General features: G+C 40.8%; 1 protein-coding gene across 2 annotated transcripts in view; it reads left to right on the forward strand.

Annotated features, from left to right (window-relative positions):
- EXTL3 (exostosin like glycosyltransferase 3) overlaps nt 1-19,725 on the forward strand; it is a 1,000,838-nt gene that overhangs the window by 163,329 nt on the left and 817,784 nt on the right. The gene's annotated exons all lie outside the window — the stretch shown is intronic.

The raw sequence follows: 19,725 nt of genomic DNA on the forward strand, positions 1-19,725 counted from the left end.
TGCCTTTAGCCTACAGTCTCTGTAACCCTCTCTGTACTTGCCTATCAACAACTGTAGTAAACAAGTGCTTCATTCTCCATACCTTCCTTACCATTGAGCTTACCTATCTAACCACTGATTGTTCTTCACAGTCTTGCCTTCTTTCTTCTCCTTGGCTCTACCCACTCCGTTCACCCCGCGGGCTCACTCCGCTCCCCTACCCCCAAATCTCACCGACCCCCAGCACATCCACACTTATAGAAGATAACCACACCCATCCTCTCCAATCACCCAATCATATTATCCCACCCCACTAATTGAACACACCCCAAACTGCCACATTCAAACCAGGATTACCTACTGCACCCCATCCCAGCAGCTACCTACCTCTTGTATAACTACAGTCTAAACAATCATCATGCCTATCCTATCTCCCTCAACCTTAACCCAATCAGTACTTCTTCTCACTTTGTGTTATCTACACTGTCTTACCACTCCACCTAACACATCTCACTCTTCCCACTTCCACATAACTAAGACATGCTTCAAACGTCCCACACTGTCCTCGTTCCCATCTCCCCCTCTCTGTTCAACAATAAGAATACCTCACTATTCCCCTATAAACTCAAACCCATCTCCAGCAAAACTACACCCTTCCTCATCAATATTACTCCAATAAAATCATCAACCTACCTCTTATTACATATTTGTCATTTTATCACTAACCTTCTGTCTGGTGATATCCACCCAAACCCTGGCCCCCCTTCCCCTCAAAAGACAACTTCCCCTTTATATTCCCCCCACACAACCAGAAAATCCTTCCACTTCACATCTCTAAATGCTCAAAGCATATGCAATAAAATCCCCAACCTCCATGCCTGGCTTCTTCACAATCACCCAGATATACTGTCCATCTTTGAAACCCCTCATAGAAGACTCTGGACTAATACCACCAAACTACTACATAATTGGAAAAGATAGAACAAACAAAAAAGGTGGGGGAATTGCTCTCATCTACTCATCCTCCCTCTCAGTTACTCCCTTCACCAAACCCATTCCACTATTTAATAATGCAGAGCTAATTCCAACCCTACTTCAAATAAACAAACATAAATTCATCTGTATTGTTTCCCTCCACAAGGTATGACAACACTCAAACACATTCTCTCTTGGTTTTCTACCAATGTAACTTATGAAACCATCATCCTGGGTGATGTAAATATCAACTGGGACATTATTCATTCTTCCACAAACCCCCTAAACATAAACCTCTATAATTTCTCCCAATTCATCAACACCACAACTAGACCTTCCAAGGATTTCTCTACTGGTAGTATCCTTGACTGGATTCTAGTGTCTCATCCTCACTACATCTCTGACAGCGGTACTCTTCCTGATCCACTCAGCGACCACTTTCCTACCTACTCCATATATAATGTTATCTTTGTTTTCTAAAACATTTATAATTGTATGTATGATTGCATAAATGTATGTTTGTTTTAACTGTATGTAATAAGGAGCTTTTCTCCCCAGGCCTAAATGTAAAACTCTGCTTGTTTTAATTGTATGTAATACAGAGCTTTTCTCCCCGGGCCTCCACTGAAAACGGGCCCTCTGGGCCCAGTGGACCTCCCCGGTTATCAAACTTATAATAAATAAATAAATAATAAATAAATACCTTTGCCCACCATCTGCACTCCCCCTTACAATTATCCCATACCTATGTCTCTATCCAGTCCCTAGCAAAGTTTAACCCTGATATATTTACAAACTTGCATAAACAAACAGATTGGAATCCACTAAAAACTTTACCTCTCGATAAAGCTATTTCAATTCTACTTTCCTACACTTGCTAGACTCCCTGGTCCCGCTGAAAACAAAATGAATTAAAAGTAAATCTGTCCCATGGGTAACTAAAGACACCTTAAGCATTACGAGACTCCGAGACAAAGCTTGGAAAAGTTACCAGAAATACAAAACAACCACCACCCTTAATGAATACAAACTACTACGTAACAAAATAAAAAAAAAGTATTACTTCAGACCGGAAATCTTATGTTTCCACACTACAATTTAATCACAATACAAACCCCAAGAAATTCTGGCAGGAAATCTCCTCTCTGCTTTCTGCTGGTAAAAAAGAAAACCCATGCCCTGACCCAAATGCCACCAACATTGACCTAGCCATCCAATTCAACTCTTTCTTAATTGATTCCATTGCCAAACTAACAACCTCCTTCACCAACCATCCTACCTCCACATCCCTACAGGCACCTACCTCTTCCAGTACCCCTTCTTTCTCAAATACCTCCTCCTCCAAACCCCCTCCCTTCTCCATACAACCCATCCCAATGTCTACTATTAAAAAACTCCTATAAAAGCTGAAACCAGGATCGAATGCTCCAGACCAAATTCCCTCTTACTTCTTACAAATATCCACAGAGGCCATAGCCTGTCCCATCTGTATCCTAATAAACCAGTCAATTAAAGAAAGTCAGGTACCTTGACCCTAGAAAAAAGCCTTTATCATTCCACTTCACAAAGATCAGAGCAACAGTAACATCCCAAAATTTCGACCAATTGCCATCCTATCCCCCATTTCCAAACTGCTAGAAAGATGCATCCACCTACATCTTGTTACTCTATCTCATAAACAATCAACTCCTAACCCCCACACAGCATGGGTTCAGGCCTGACCACAGCACCACCACCGCTCTCCTTACCTTCCTTGAAACTGTTAACAAAGCACGTGACTCCGGCCTTATTGTGTCCACCCTTTTATTAGACCTGTCTAAGGCCTTCAACACCATCTCTCACAACCTTCTCCTCACCAGACTCTCTAACCTGAATCGTTCCCCCACCACTATCAAATGGATTACCAGTTGTCTATCAAATAGGCAACAAGCAGTCAGATGGGAAAAAGCTACCTCCCCATTCCTCAGTACTCCCACAGGAGTACCCCAGGGTTCTATTCTTGGACCCCTACTATTCAACATTTTCATAAACGACTTCTACCAGACCATCCCTAATGCTCACCTCATCCAATATGCCGACGACGCCACCATAATCTGTTCTGCCATCTCCATCCCCATTCTAACAAAACTAACCCAAATGCCTTCTCCTTAACTGAACAATGGATGCAAGACAGCTACTTAGCACTCAATGCTACAAAAACTAAACTTATGTTATTTACCCCTTCAAAAACCACCATCCTTGACAAAAACACTTTATTATCACCAGCCAGAATAATGCACCCCTCGAAATAGTATCTAATGCAAAACTACTAGGTGTCCAAATCGATGACCAACTCAAGTTTGACATACACTTACAAGCAAATATTAAGAAAACTCATAAGAAACTTGGCACGCTCTATCTCCATAATCGGTATATGTCTTCCCCCACTAACACTCTCTACAACATACCTTATCCCATCCCTTCTGTATGGAGTCCCACACCTTACTAACTTACAATCCTGTCTCAAAACTAAACTCTCTTCCTGTTACAATAAAAGTTCAAAGTTTGCAACTGGACACGGATCCTTCACACACCACTGCACTGCCCTTCACAAACTAAATTGGCTAGAACTACCAAACTACCTCATCTATATCCAGCTCGCCCAAGCCTACAAATTGATCTTTAAACCCTCCCTCTGCCCCTCCCTTGCAACCACTTTTAAAATGCACCAGCCCAATAGATCTCTAAGATCTAACTCCCAAAATCTTATTGAACTACACACACCCTCCCATCCACCAGGTAATCATCTTCTGTCCTTCTCCCTAGCTCGCCTGTGGAATTCTCCCCACCACTAATCCATACCGCTAGCAATTTCTCTTCCTTCAAAACATTACTTCACTCCCATCTAACTTCCCAGTGGGAATGCTCCTGTTCCCATCCTGCATAAAGTCCTCCAACTCAAGCTACTCCCCAAGATTCAGTAAACCTGCTAACGTCCTACTATGACTCCTCAACTCTGATAAGCATCTATTCTAATCAACACATTTGTGTGTGTATGTGTGTGTGTATGTATATATATATATATATATATATATATATATATATATATATATATATATATATATATATATATAACATTGTATAAGACTTTAATAAGCATCTATTGCAATCAGTAGATTTTGTACCTAAATGCAGTTGTTTAATACTTTTATTTTCTTCTTAAAGAATGCCTGCTTTTGTAGTTAGTAGTGCCATTTATTACTGTACTATCCATTGTTATAACTTGCTATGTAATTAACTTCTATTTGTTTTGTTATTTCACTGGAGCTTTTCTCCCCAGGACTCAGTTGAAAACGAGCTCCTAGTGGCCCAATGGACCATCCTGGCAACAAGCTGCAAATAAATAAATAATCAGTAAATGTATATTAGTCTGTAGAGGGGGTGAGTGTGCATGCTACTTTAACACCTTTTCTTACCCTTTCTTTTTTCAGATGATACTGCTGATGATGATCTATGGTTGAGCTGTATCCCCCATGCATATTCTACTATAATCCTATTCAGGCATGCAGTTCTTGTACTGTTTTCATAGGATCATAGGAAGTTCATAGGTAGGTACTAGGCTATCTGCCCAAAGGCATTTATAAGCCTAGCTGGAATGTGTTGGCTTTCACCGCCACCCTTAGATTAGTTCCCTGTGCCTCTGTCCAGCAGAGCCATTGAAGTGATCCCTGTGGTAAACTTTCTGTTTGAATAACGACAGCAAAGCTTTCTGGTAAAGCCCTTCCTCAATACTTATTACAAACATTTCTAAAAAACCATACTGGTTTATATACAGGTCAATAAAATCACATGACCAGCAGTCCAAAGGTCATGTGACCACACAAAAAATAAAACATACTAACATAAAATAAATAAAATTATAACATCTATTAACGTAATCTAGTATGTTGTAATTTAGTAAGAACAGGTTTTAATGTAATCATATTATTCACACCTGGAAAATGATCAGAGTCAAGCCTGAGAATCCATTCATACTCCTTTAACTCAAGTAGGTTATTATTGCCTCCACCTCTGGCAGTGTAGGTTGCGTAACATCTATGATTCTAAAACAAAACCTATGCTCAATGCCAGATTTAGCAATATGTTTATAAAGAGCATTGCAATCTACAGCCCTTCTAATCTCTGATTTATGTTCAGTAATGTGTTCCTTTAATTTTCTAGTGGTCTTCCCCACATAGAATGAGGTGCATTTGACACAAGTTGCCAAATACACCACATTAGACTTAATACAAGTAGTTGACAAATTAAAGCTGTAAGTTCTGCCACTAACCGGATGTCTGAATTTATCACTATTATCAGCAATAATATCAGGACAGCATGAACAATTTAAACATCTGTAGGTACCAGGTTTAGTAGAAACAGTCCTATCTACTGGTCTTCTCAGATCTTTGTAGCATAGCATGCTTTTTAAAGTCTTCATATTTCTATATGAAAAAAAGGGTCTCTCACCCAAAATATCCTTAACCTCATTGGATGCCATCAATACAATCCAGTTCTTCTGTATAATCTGCTTGACAAAATGTGTCCTGGCATTGTAACTAGTAACATATCTAATATGAGATCTACAACATTTTGAGGTGATAGAACTACACTCACCCTCAAGAAAAATAGGTCTCAGTGTTGTCCCTCTATTAGTTACAGTTTTAGATTTATATCTAATACCAAATCAGTATCATAACCACTATCTATAAAGTCTTTAGACATTTCATCCAACTGTAAACCAAAGAGAGCATAGTCAGTGTTCAATCTACTCACTCTACTAAACTGTGAGGTCACAATACCCTTAAAAACATGTGGAGCATGCATACTAGTATAATTAATATATCTCCCAGAATATACTTCCTTTTTATAAATACTGGTGTGAATAAGTCCTTCTATAAGTTGTATTCTAACATCCAAAAACCCAATCATGCTATCAGAAACATCCATCTTGAATTTCAAAAAATTTGTAGTTGTATGTAAATAATAAATATATTCATTCAACTGCAACAACGAGCCCTTCCAAACCATAAAACAATCATCAACAAAACGTTGATAAAAACATATGTTACTAATAAAAGGATTCTTCTCACTATACATATGGGTTTTCTCCCACTGATATAACACCAAATTTGCATAGGTGTTAGCTACCGAGGTACCCATAGCCACACCAGTAAGTTGTAGATATAAACATTCATCAAACAAAAAAAATATTATTTTTTCAGGACTACGTCTAGAAGAGAACAAATATTCTCAACATGCTTAGTCACAAAAGAGGGTTGTGAAATCAAAAATTCTCTTATAGAATCAACACCAAAATCATTGGGTATTACAGTATATAGAGAGGCAATGTCCAATGTTGCAAATAGATAATCACCCTGTCTAAAAGAACCACCTATGCTATTAAACCAAATACGTAACTTACAAAGAAAATCTGTTGTGTCACGTAAGACAGTAGTGCATTTTAACAAATAAGGTTGTAATTGTGTCTGCAAATATATAGATATTGGTTCGGTGATCCATCCCCCACCCGATACAATAGGTCTCATGGGGGGGGGGTCCAACATTGATTTATGAATCTTGGGTAAACCATATAGACATGGAATCACAGGACAGGAAACAGTAAAAAAATGAAACAATTCTAAACTAATATCACCATTGATTTGCAAGTCATAAATAACCATATTAACATAACTAATGCACCTTTTAACATCCAGAGGTGTAATGCATTTAAAAACATTAATATCATCAAGTAAAACAGAAACCAAATGCATATATCTAGGCCTGTCCATAAGGACCACTGTGCCCCCTTTATCCGCTTGTGTAATTACTATGTCATTATTAGTTTGTAAACTTTTTAGTGCTTGGTGTTCCTCATACGTTAAATTAAAAGATCTTAACCTCGAGGAATCTGTATATAATCTCCTCAATTCCATTTCACACAAATCATGGAATGCTGTTAATACAGGCATACTAGTGGGTATAAATGTGCTGCGCCGTTTGCAGCAAGACCCCACAGAAATAGAGTCACCAAACAAAACTTTCAAATTCACACTCCTTACAAACATCTTGAGCTCTGTAAGAGCAGTCACTAAGTCATCATTTGATGTTGGTATAAAATTAAGACCCTTATATAATAATGAACAGTGAGCAGGTTTCTAATCAAAAACTGAAAGGTTCAGAATACCTTTAGTCACTTCCGACTTAAGTTTGCCCCGTCTTAAAGGGCTCTCATTCTTCCATTTACCTGAAGTTATGGCCTGTCCTGTAAACGACTTCCTTCTACGAGAAGAACGCTCAGATACAGCTTCAGGTTGTTCCAAGTGGAATCGTTTCTCTACAAAATTAAGAGTAAGTTGCTGGGTCTTTTTGGCGCCACTTAGACGCATATTGGCATCCCCATCTTGTCTATTGCTCACATCAAGTTGCGAGCAACCGCTCGTAGAAGTTAATGATGATGTCACTGTAATGGGTGTGTCAACAGATGCAGGATTGGATGGTAACATAGATGCCGGTTCCTGTTCTTGCAAATTCGCCGGTAAAACCTCAGGGAAATCATCTAACACATCCAAATTTGTTGTCTGACCACGCGGTTTATTGCTGGACTGAAGAACCTGATCGGTTTTCGGACATGAAAAAATATGGCCTCTCTGGAAATCATTTATGTCCCGCATAAGTTTATGTTTTTTAGTTGCTTCCAAGCGGTCATCTAAGGCTTGTGTCCTGTCAAGTAACTGTTGATACGCATCCTCCATAGATGTAAATGTGGACATATCCATTATACTGTTTTCCATATTTAATATTTCTTCTTTAAGCTCTTTTTCAACAGTAGAAAAGAACTCATTCATCAAATTCATATAATCCAAACTGTGTTTAATATTCAGTTGTTGCCATCGCTTCAATAACTCAGGATAGGCATTCCCATAAGAAGGCATTTTGAGAATTCTCAAGCCTCGTGGGACAATGCCTCTATCTATATATGCGGAAAAACTAAACGGCTGCCATTGTAGGCGCTTAAAAGCACCTACCTTCCTTTCAAAAAGTTGTAACTTCTTATTAAAGTCTGAGATACTCTCAGATTTTGAATGTTCATCACTTCTCAAAGTAGAACATGCCGTAGAAACAAATTGCATTAGTGGATTGGTCTCATTCATAAAAAGAGACCTGACTGAATTCACAGTCTTCATTGTTTCCATGTCCAGGTAAACGAATAAAGGACTGTAATACGACCCTTAAAGGTATTCTCAAGCAGACAGCAAGGGAGAAATCATAAAAACCACAGGCTGCAGAGAAAGTATAATAAAACCACCAGATACGTTGAGAAAAAACACTTTATATGAATAACGACAGCAAAGCTTTCGGGTAAAGCCCTTACTCAATACTTATTACAAACATTTCTAAAAAACCATACTGGTTTATATACAGGTCAGTAAAGTCACATGACCAGCAGTCCAAAGGTCATGTGACCACACAAAAAATAAAACATACTAACATAAAATAAATAAAATTATAACATCTATTAACATAATCTAATATGTTGTAATTTAGTAAGAACAGGTTTTAATGTAATCATATTATTCAAACCTGAAAAATGATCAGAGTCAAGCGTGAGAATCCATTCATACTCCTTTAACTCAAGTAGGTTATTATTGTCTCCACCTCTGGCAGTAGGTTGCATAACATCTATGATTCTAAAACAAAACCTATGCTCAATGCCAGATTTAGCAATATGTTTATAAAGAGCATTGCTATCTACAGCCCTTCTAATCTCTGATTTATGTTCAATAATGCTTTCCTTTAATTTTCTAGTGGTCTTCCCCACATAGAATGAGGTGCATTTGACACAAGTTGCCAAATACACCACATTGGACGTAATACAAGTAGTTGACAAATTAAAGCTGTAGGTTCTGCCACTAACCGGATGTCTGAATTTATCACTATTATCAGCAATAATATCAGGACAGCATGAACAATTTAAACATCTATAGGTACCAGGTTTAGTAGAAACACTCATATCTACTGGTCTTCTCAGATCTTTGTAGCATAGCATGCTTTTTAATGTCTTCATATTTCTATATTTTATATATTTTGGGTATTAGACCCTTCAAGGAAATGCAGGATCTGTTGCATGCAGCTGAACAGGTGGGCAAGCATACTTTACAATGCGGATTTGATTCACTGGAAGCTTCCTGTAGCGCAGCTGTTACTGGCTCAGTCATTCGTAGACATGCTTGGTTAAAACAGCAAACCCTCCCTGACCATGTTAAAGCAAAATTATTAGATGCACCTTTACAACAGGATGTATTATTTGGTGTCAAAGCAGAAGAGGTTTTAAAGAAAATGGAGGATAAGGCTAAATCTATGCAAACGGTCAAGGATTTCTTGCAGATACTACCCCCTCGCTTCAGCAGAAATTGGCCAGCAAAAAATTGGTCCTTTCCAGCTTCAGACAGATCACAGAGGGGCAAATACAGACGCCCAAGGGGCAGAGGTCAGTCACAGGGCCCTTACAAACCTCGCCAATGGGGTTCTGCTACCCAGAAAGGAGGAGAAGACAGGCCCCAAGCTAACATAAGGCAGGCACAATGACTCCATCCTCAAACTACCAAGCAGTTCTCTCCTGGCAACACCCTTGGGAGGAAAACTAGCATTTTTTGCAGACAGCTGGCACATCATCACAAAAGACAAATGGGTTCTAAACATTGTCTCTAAAGGATACAGATTCCACTTTCATACATTACCAAGGTTCAACGGAATGCCAAACCTGCCACCAAATCAATGGGCAGAGGCACAAAAACAAATTACAGCTTTCATGAACATGAGAGCCATTCAACAGGTACCTACACAGGAGCAGGGACAAGGCTTTTACTCCAGACTCTTCCTAGTTCTAAGAAAGGACAAAGCACGGAGACCCATTCTGGATCTTTCAATTCTGAACACCTATCTGCATGTACCAAAATTCAAGATGCTAACACTACAGCAGCTTCTTCCCATGCTGGGCAAGAATGCTTGTCTAGTCACTTTGGACCTCAAGGAGGCATACCTGCATGTCCCTATCAGACAAAATTGCAGAAGATACCTCCACTTCATTGCAGGTTCAACACATTACCAATTCTCTGCACTGCCCTTTGGCTTATCTACTGCGCCCAGGGTCTTCACAAAATGCCTGGCACCAGTAATTGCATACTGCAGACAAAGAGGAATTCAAATATACCCATACCTGGACAACTTGTCTTATTCAAGCAGAAAGCAAGGATATTCTTTTACAGCATCTGGCATTTGTCAAACACCACCTAAGTTGCCTAAGGTACACAGTAAACGAAAAGAAATCAAAACTAGTGCCCTCACAAAACATAACATTCCTGGGTGCCAGCTTGAATACAACGGCCCAGATGGCTTATCTCACACCAGACAAACAACGACAACTGTCTCAATATTTCAAAATAATGGCAACAAAGACCCAACTCCCTGCAAGAAAAATTCTGCAAGCCTTGGGATTCATGACATCTTGCATTCTACTAATACCATTTGCAAAACTGCATATGAGGAAATTACAATGGTACCTGAAAAGTGTAAGGACTCAGCACAGCCACCGCTTGGAAACAATGATTCCACTCATTCCCTGCCTTCAACAGAAGTTTCTATGGTGGGCACAGGCATGTCACCTCAACAAGGGTCAGCCTTTCACCTTACCCACAGCCAGCCAGGCAAACTATGACAACAGATGCATCGGACTATACCTGGGGAGCACACGTGGCAGGACAGTGCATTCAGGGCAAATGGACTACAGATCAGAGACACCTGCATATCAATCAAAAAGAAATGCTAGCAGTGCAGAATGCCCTAACAGCTTTCAAGGACCTTCTACACCCAGGACAACTACTAATAAGGACAGACAACACCACAGTGATGTGGTACATAAACAAGCAAGGGGGCACACATTCCTACCCTCTATGCAGACAAGCAATGACCTTGTGGAACACTGCACTGTCTTACCAGGTTCAATTACAAGCACAATTCCTGCCAGGAAAGAAAAACACGTTGGCAGATGACCTAAGCAGAAACATCATGGATCAACACGAATGGAAACTAGATCCACAAGTATTTGTAATGATGGCTCAAAAATGGGGACTCCCAGACATAGATCTGTTTGCAAGCCCCCACAACCACCAACTTCAAAAATTTTGCACAAGGACCTTCCATCCACGAGCTTGAAAGTGGACGCTCTCTCATTCAGTTGGAAAACATTAACAGTGTATGCCTTCCCTCCACTGCCTCTTCTAGCAAAGGTACTGCTGAAAGTCAGATTAGAGAAGCCACAAATGATTCTTGTTGCACCAGATTGGCCACGCCAACATTGGTATCCAATTTTAAGGACCAGGGCCCACCATGGATTTTGCCACAAATACCTCTCCCAGTGAGACAATCTGATTCTACACAGTCAGCTCAAGACTTTAAACCTGGCTGCATGGCAAATTACCTAAACAGCCAGCCAACACCTTTATCCAAAGCTGTTATGGATGTCATTCTGGAGGCCAGGAGGCCTAGCACCAGGAAAACCTATTCAGACAAATGGAAAAGATTTTGCTCCTGGAACCAGGCTAAAGGCCTAAATCCCCTGGAGCCGAACATTCCTCAGATTCTACAATATTTAACTGAAATGTTACACAAAGGACTTTCCTTTTCATCTATTAAGATCCACGCCTCAACAATTTCAGCTCATTACAGCACGGATCCTCCTTTATTTTCGCATCCACTCCTAAGACAGTACCTCAGAGGGGCTAAGAACTTAAGACCGCCAAGGAGAGCTCCAACACCTACTTGGGATCTCAACTTTGTCCTGGAAAAGCTTTCACTGCCGCCCTTTGAACCAGCTTTTTCAAACTGATTTAAAATTTCTTTCATGGAAAACTGCCCTACTACTAGCAATAACCTCAGCTAGAAGAGTCTCAGAGCTACAGGCACTAATGGCAGTGGAACCTTTCCTCATTTTTCATCAAGACAGAGTTTCTCTATGAACTAATCCTTCCTTTATGCCAAAGGTGGTATCCAGTGTGGCCCTAAACCAAACCATTCACTTGCCCACCTTCTTCCCAAATCCCCAGAACAAAGGAGAAAGACTCCTGCACTCTTTGGACATTCACAAGCAATTAAGTTACAACTTGGATAAAACTAAGGCTTTCAGAAAAACTGACCAACTCTTTGTAGCCTATGCTACAGGATCACAAGGAAAAGCTATCTCAAAACAGATCATTTCTAAATGAATAGGACATTGCATACGTTTCTGCTACACACATCATGGGAAACCAGTACCTGCTAACATTAGGTCCCAATCCACCAGGGCTACAGCTACATCAGCAGCCTTTCTCAGGGGAGTGCCAACCAAGGATATTCTGGAAGCTGCTGAGTTCAGTGCACACCTTCACCAAACACTATCACTTACCTCTTTGCTCTAAGACTAGAGCTGGTTTTGCCACTGCAGTTTTGCAGGGCCTAGTAGCCTCTTCTAACCCTGTTTGACTCCACCTCCCCTCCTTAGCTTTGGGATTCAACCCAAATGTGATGACTGCAGCAGGGTAACATGATGAACATAGTACAGTTTTGTACCAACCATAAATGTAGATGTTCGAGTGTTCACCCTGCTGCAGTCCAGGTTACCCTCCCTCCATCCCCTCTGAACTAGCTGAACTTATCTCTACCACTTTATCCTATACTACATCTGTGGTGTATTTGCTTGTACCTAAGGGTTTTGTTTTATTTTTATATAGCCATATGTGTATGTGTATATATTTATATATATATATATATATATATATATATATATATATATATATATATATATATATATTTTTTTTTTTTGCCTACCTTTTGGGGGCACCTGACATCTGGGGCAAGAAAAACTGAAGAAAATGGCGTTGGATGCCTCTTTTATATACCCCTGATGTACTGATGTCAGGGAAGAAGTGACAGCAACCGACGCCGGACCAAGACTTTGGAATTCGGGCTGACCTGCGGGACCCCCTGACTGCAGGATAACCCAAGTGTGATGACTGCAGCAGGGTGAACACTCGAACATCTGCATTTATGGTAGGTACAAAACTGTACTATCAGGCTAGTTAGGCTGATGGGTCTATAATTTCCTGGATCAGTGGACGCACCACCTTAGTGTAAAGGGATGATAGTGGCTGTCCTCCACTCAGCTGGGACAAAACTGGTATTCAGGCTTTGATTGAATAAGGCGCCTAATGGTGCTGTAAGTTCCTGCCTGAGTTCGTGTAGGATGCAGCCTGGGATGTTATCGGGTCCCATGGAGGCTGTATTTTTTGCCTTTGAGAGAGCAGCGATGACCTGATCCCTAGATATAAGGGGAAGGTGGCAGGTACTGGGAATGTCTGGATTTGCTGATTGGGGGGGGTCAAAGTGGTGAAATTTTCACTGAATTTGTTAGCCAGCAAGTTTGCTATATCTACGACATTTGTATATGTGGTGTCCTTGACCACCACTTCTGAACAGATCTGGATGCTGCCTTTGAGATTACGGACATATGTGAAGAAATTCCTTATGACTGTCTCTTGTAGATGGGGCCAATTTGGACCCAAAGTTTGCTTTGGAGGATTTCACTAGTGCTTCTTACTTGGTTGTCTAGGCTAAGGAGAGATTGCTTCCAGTTGGGCAACTGCTCCTTCTTGGTCCTGGACAGCATTTTTTTTTCTTTCGTTTTAGAGTTTATTTATTGCAGATGTCCACCATACAGGTTTACTCTTCCTTGCGGAGGATGATTTAGTCTTGTCAGGTATTCCTCATTTCATGCATCTATATATAAATGTTCGTATAGTAATTTGATATAGTTTTGGATACTGGTGCCAGTCCCTAGAGAGGGGGGAGGAGGCTGTGGAGTTGTTTATACCATCCCTCAGGAGGCTGTAATCAGCTTTGGAAAAGTTTTTTTGATTGACCCTAGCTAGAGAGGGGTCGGGGGAGATGGTGACTTTGAACATGACTGCTTTATGGTTGGATCTTACAAGGGAGGACGATACTGCAGGGATGCTGCAGTAGTTACTCATGTTGGTTAATACCAAGTCCAAGATATTATCACCTATTGTAGGGGTATCGAGTAGCTGTTTCAAAGCATTTGCATTGACAAAATCGAGGAATCTCTGGGCATTTGTGTTCTGTCAAGAGTAGTTCTTCCAGTCTGTTTGGGTAGTTAGTTACCCAGGATCAGGGTAAAGGGCTGAATCTTGATAGATTTGAAATGGTCTAGATAGGCAGTTTGGGCATCTTTGGTCAGATTTGGGGGCTGGTAGCTAGCTATGATTTGTATAGGGGTCTTGTCAATAGTTAGCTGCACCTGGAGTGTTTCCTGTGTGTCATACTGTTTGACCAGCCTGGAGGTGTGTATGTCTTTAATATATATTGAATCTCCACCTTCTTTGGCTTTACTACCCACAGTCTGGGGTCTGAATGTATGATAGGATGAGTAACCAGGTAAGGCTGGGGTGCCCGCAGCTTTGAACCAGGTTCCTGCGACTGCACAGATGTCAGCGTTTTCCAGGGTTAGGAATGTTTGCAATGAGTACAGTTTTATGTTTAGACTTCTAGCATTTAGCAGCATGACCTTTAATTTGTGTTTTGTTGAAATTTTTTATTTTGGCAGTGTTAACCTCATCACTTTTCCTAAAAAAGGCACTATAGGGGCGGCAAGAGCCTTTGCCAGAATCCTGAAGCCCAGGTGAGACAGATGCAGGCCATCACTGGCAAAGCATTGTGGTCTGTCGATCATATCTTCCCAGGTGGTACTGGATCCCCCTGGAATGACACCAGAAACGGTCAGTTGTTTAAGTCAATCATTTTCTGTTTGTATTCAGGCATCATTCTGGGTGATGGTACAATGCTGCTTAAGGCTTGAGACATACCTGCTTGGGACACACATTCAGCGAGTTCAATCATGTATCTCTTCATATAATCCAGGGAGGTACGTCTCAAGTCATTCACATCAACATGGACTATGACAGAGTCATAACAGTACTTGTTGTTGAGAGACTTGAGTGTGTGTGTGTGTGTGTGTGTGTGTGTGTGTGTGTGTGTGTGTGTGTGTGTGTGTGTGTGTGTGTGATATGGTGTATTCTAGCCTTTGATATACAACTAACAGTGACTTTCTTCTTATCCAGCCTGGTGAGAGGCACATCTGTGTGTCTCACAATGGAGTCACCTATGACTAATATGTTGGGTTTATGATTAAGCCTTACTGGTTGTGAGACACAGGTGCGTGAACTATGTGTGGTATGTGGTATGGAGGACTGTGGAGAACATATGTGCTTTTGCCTCACAGGTCTCCTTTGTTTTGGTATGTTTTGTTGAGGACCTCCACATATGTGGGTGTGTGTTCTGTAGGTGTGGGTGGTGTTTGAGGTGTAATATAGCAATAACCCATGCCTGGGTGTGGGTAATGCTGGATTTACCCACGGTTGGTGTGGTTTGGTCACAAGGGCGAAGCCCGAGTGGCCAAACAAAGACAACCATGAGTAAGCCGAACATTACCCACACCCAGAAGTGGGTTATTGCTATTATACAATGATGTTATTTAAGAAAAAAAAAAATTACTTCTCGTAAGTAATGGGATTGTATAATGCCTCCTTGCTGTCCTTCCGCAGCTGTCTGGTATTCTGTGGCAGTTGTGATGTACTGTGCATGTGAATGCTTACGCAGTACATCAGAACTGTGGGCAAAAGCAACAGAGAAAGCAAGATCTCTGTTGCTTTTTACAAACTGTCTCGCTATGTTAAAGGAGTTTAACATAGAGAGACAGCGTTAAAAAAGGCAACGGAGAATCTCCGTTGCTTTTTTTAAAGCTGTTTCGCTATATTAAACCCATTTAACATAGCGAGACACCTTTAAAAAAAGCAACGGAGACAGGAAGATCTCCATTACTTTTTTTAAAGCTGTCTTGCTATGTTAAACTCGTTTAACATAGCGAGACAGTGTGTAAAAACCAACGGAGATCTTGCATTCTCCATTGCTGTAAAAAACAGAGTTATACTAATGGAAAAAGTCCGGGTGACTGGACCTTTTTCCATTACTATAACTCTGATTTACAATGTGCATGCTGACCAATCAGCGTGCACGTTTTGGAATATTAATGGGGGGGGTCCATTGTATAATGATTGTGTTGACAACCTTCTCGGTGTCAGATATACTGGCTTGTGAGGGAGAGAGCTTGGACTCTAGGTTCCTAATGCAATTTCATCTCTTGCAAATTGTGTTCCTAGGTGGTAGTAGTAGGTGGTTGTCTGTCTGCATAAGTCAGTTGCTACACACTGTCTCAGGATGCCAATATCAACCAGACTGGCAGGAGAAACTGTAGGAAATTGTCCATCCATATTTTTCAGAATCGGAGAAAAGGCCAGGGAGAGCTAAGGGGTAAGCCTAAAGCCCAAGTGCTTAAACCAAAACTTAGAGGCTTAGAATAACACTTACAGTTTAAACAGGTTATATATAAACAAGCAGTAACCAATGCAACAGAAAAGATGCAGTTGAACACTTTTAGAGAACAAGCAGCAGAAAAAGCAAGATGAAGTAACAGAGCAGGAGGAGAAAACCCAAATACAGTAAAAGAAGCTGAATTAAGTTTTTTTTTTAAGTGGAAAGAGAGAGAGGAGGAACAAAAGAAAATTCAAGGTTAAGGAACTAAGGGGTTTGACCTTCCCAAATGATCTCTGTATTAGGTAGAATGAGCTAATGAGATGGGACTGGGAGGAGTCTCCCTTATCAAATTTGCAGTAAGGGTGGGAAACGGCAAAAGCCACAAACTGTAAAAGCACAACAGCGATTGGGTAGGAAGATGGAAGAAAACAAAAATTCAACCACAGTTCAGCAATTATATAAATGGAGGCATAGAAAAATAAATAATTCAGTCAAACAAATAAAAGTGCAGTAAACTAGCGCAGAACTGTTATATTCCATCTATAGCCAGATGATCCTGCATCTTTTTCAACACCCAAGTGCTCATTTTAGAGTATGGTCTTGTTTCAGCCTTTTCTGCACATTCCGGGTTAGCAGAGGTAACAGTTATATATTGAATGCCACTTTGGAAGTAACCTCACCCCCTTTTTTTTTTGTAAAGAACACTGCAGTATCCTATCCTTCTCTATTTAATTTCTTCTCGATAACATGACTGTAGTAGTATGGATTCCGGCCATATTGACAGTACTTTTTTGTGTACTCTTATCTTTGGCATAAAGTTTTCTTCTAATTATCAGTTATTTTCTTTCTTCCAGGGATAACCTGTAAAAGTATAATGAATAGGTTTCCCACCAAAACACACACTTTCAGTTGCAGTCCCTGACTACACCATGTAAATTTTCATGTGGTCTTGTCGTGACCTCTCCATCAGAGGTAAATGACACAGCTGCTTGAAACCATAATTTCTCTTTCTTACAAACCCTTTTAGGCAAGTCTTTTCTTCATACTAACTTGGAGGAGTTACCTGTTCTGTTTGTACTATTTCTCCACCTGTTTGGGCTACATATTGTAGATTTTTTATTTCACATCCTTCACTACCTATCCTTTTCTTATTACCCATATTTTTCTCTGTGTGGTTGGTCCTTTTCAGTTTGGTCTTTTCTAAAGATAGTTGAATTTTTTTCCTTTTAAAGATTTGTTACGTACTAATTAGAGTTTCTGTTCTGGGACTGATTTCTTTTCCTTCCATACATGAAGTCGGGTAATACCTCTGTCCTGACTAGACCTGCACTTCATGTGCTTTTTGGCTATTTGCTTGTCTTTATTTTTGGCCTTCGCAAGGGTTTTTACTATGATTTTTTTTCCACCATGCCATTGACATGTTATTTTTTTTATTATTTACCAAGGTACCACATCCTTGTGTCCTTAAGCATATTCTGGCATAGATAAATATATGGACACTTCACTTTCAGAGACCCAGTTTTGCATGTTAGTATGAGAACTATAACTTTTTGGGTCTTGGGAATGTTTATGCTTGGTGTTAGTTCATGAGCAGGTATATAATAGTAAATCTTTAGGATTCAGCTGTACTTTATCCTGCAGATTCTTTCAGGATGTCCTGAAGACCCCTTTGTGGCCTTTTACCCAAGAAACTTTTGCAGACTTTTTGCAGATTGTTATTTAGAAGCAAATTTTAGGTTAAACTGCAGCATTAATTGTTGGCAGATGTTCTTCATGTTTCACTGTTGCAGTCATCACACTTGGTTATCTGCCTGCAGGTAGCCCTCAGTTGGCCCGAATACCAGAGACTTAGTATTTCTACATCGGATGCTGTCACTCCAGGACTGCCGTTGGGTGCTGTCACTCCAGGACTGCTGTCAGATCGTCAGGGGTATAAAAACAGGCAGCTGATGCCATTACATCAGTCTTTCTTGCCAAGGAGCCCGAAGCAGAAGCAGTTCGCAAGTGCCGGTCGGCCACTACCTGAGTTTTCGTTTATGAATTGAATCATCCTGAAGTCTTTTAAAGCTAAGTACCCAGTTGGGGATCCTTTTTTTCGATCCTTTTTTTCTTGCTGTAACCGATGTCAGAAAAAGTTAATAATTGTCTTGCCCGTGGAAAGCAAATACCACACCAAGATTTTCATTCTTACTACATCACCTGTCTAGGCCCATACCACGACGTACCTCGCTGTCATTTTTGTGCCTTGTTCAATGCCCGAACCATTAGTCATTGGGCCCTTATTGTTACTAAATACTTTTGTTCTCTATCTCCGTATTCCAAAATGGCTTTGGTAAGCCATCTGACCACCGATATTCCAGAAAAACATAAGGATAGAGACAGACCGCACAGGTTCAAAGCTGCTGACGACGCTTCTGTTAAGCTAGTCGCCTGTTCGCCGGTACTCCAGTGAGGTGCTTTCGCAGCCCCTGATGCCAGCCTCAGTAGATTCGTAGGCCTCTACCGAGACCCGTTCGGAGTCCGGTATGGCATGAGACTCTTCTTCGACTATGGAAATGACGGATATCTCTACCTTAGGTAGGTCCGGAGCCGCTGAGCAGGCACCGGCTCCTGAGGAAGTTCTTCGTACTACCGATGTTCGACACAAACCGACTACTTCAGTTCTGTCTAAAACTACTGAGTTTCTAAGGCCAAGTGTACGAGTTACGTCTAGAAAACCGATGGCCAAAGCGCATGAACCTGCTCCCTTGCCACAAAATAAAATGCTTATAATGGCAGAAGACCTTATTATGCTGATTAGGGGAAGTCAGCATTCCCCTGCTAAGAGAAAAAGAGACCAGTCCCCAGCAGCTTCAACAGACCAAGAGTCCGACGACTCTGAGGTTTCTGATTATGAAGACATGCCCTTATCTGCTTATGAGGATTCTGATGCAGAGGAATCCATTCCCTCTGCCTCTCCTCCAGAGGATTTTTCTTTTGGTGAAACCTTACATACTTTGAGAGCATTTCCACTGGAAATGCCAAGACTATCCTCAGTCCAAAAAGAGACTCAGAGAATTTCTAGACTTTCCACAACACAGGTCTTTAGCAATACCACCAGTCCTGGAAGTTGTTGATGATGTCTTTATGGAATCCAGTCTTACTCCTGATACTTTACCCCCCTGCCCCTGGGAAACCAGACAGGTATTACAGAGTACCTGACTCTCACAAATTTCTTTTCAAAATCCTACTGCTGACCCAAAGATAATTTCCCAGGGGCCTAAAGGTATAAAGGCAACTACAGATAAGAATCGCACCCCTTCGGACAGGGATTTCAGAACTTTGGACAGA

The sequence above is a fragment of the Protopterus annectens genome, chromosome 2.part1 (assembly GCF_019279795.1).
Source record: "Protopterus annectens isolate FY-2018-M chromosome 2.part1, PAN1.0, whole genome shotgun sequence".
In the NCBI taxonomy this organism is placed as follows: Eukaryota; Metazoa; Chordata; order Ceratodontiformes; family Protopteridae; genus Protopterus; species Protopterus annectens.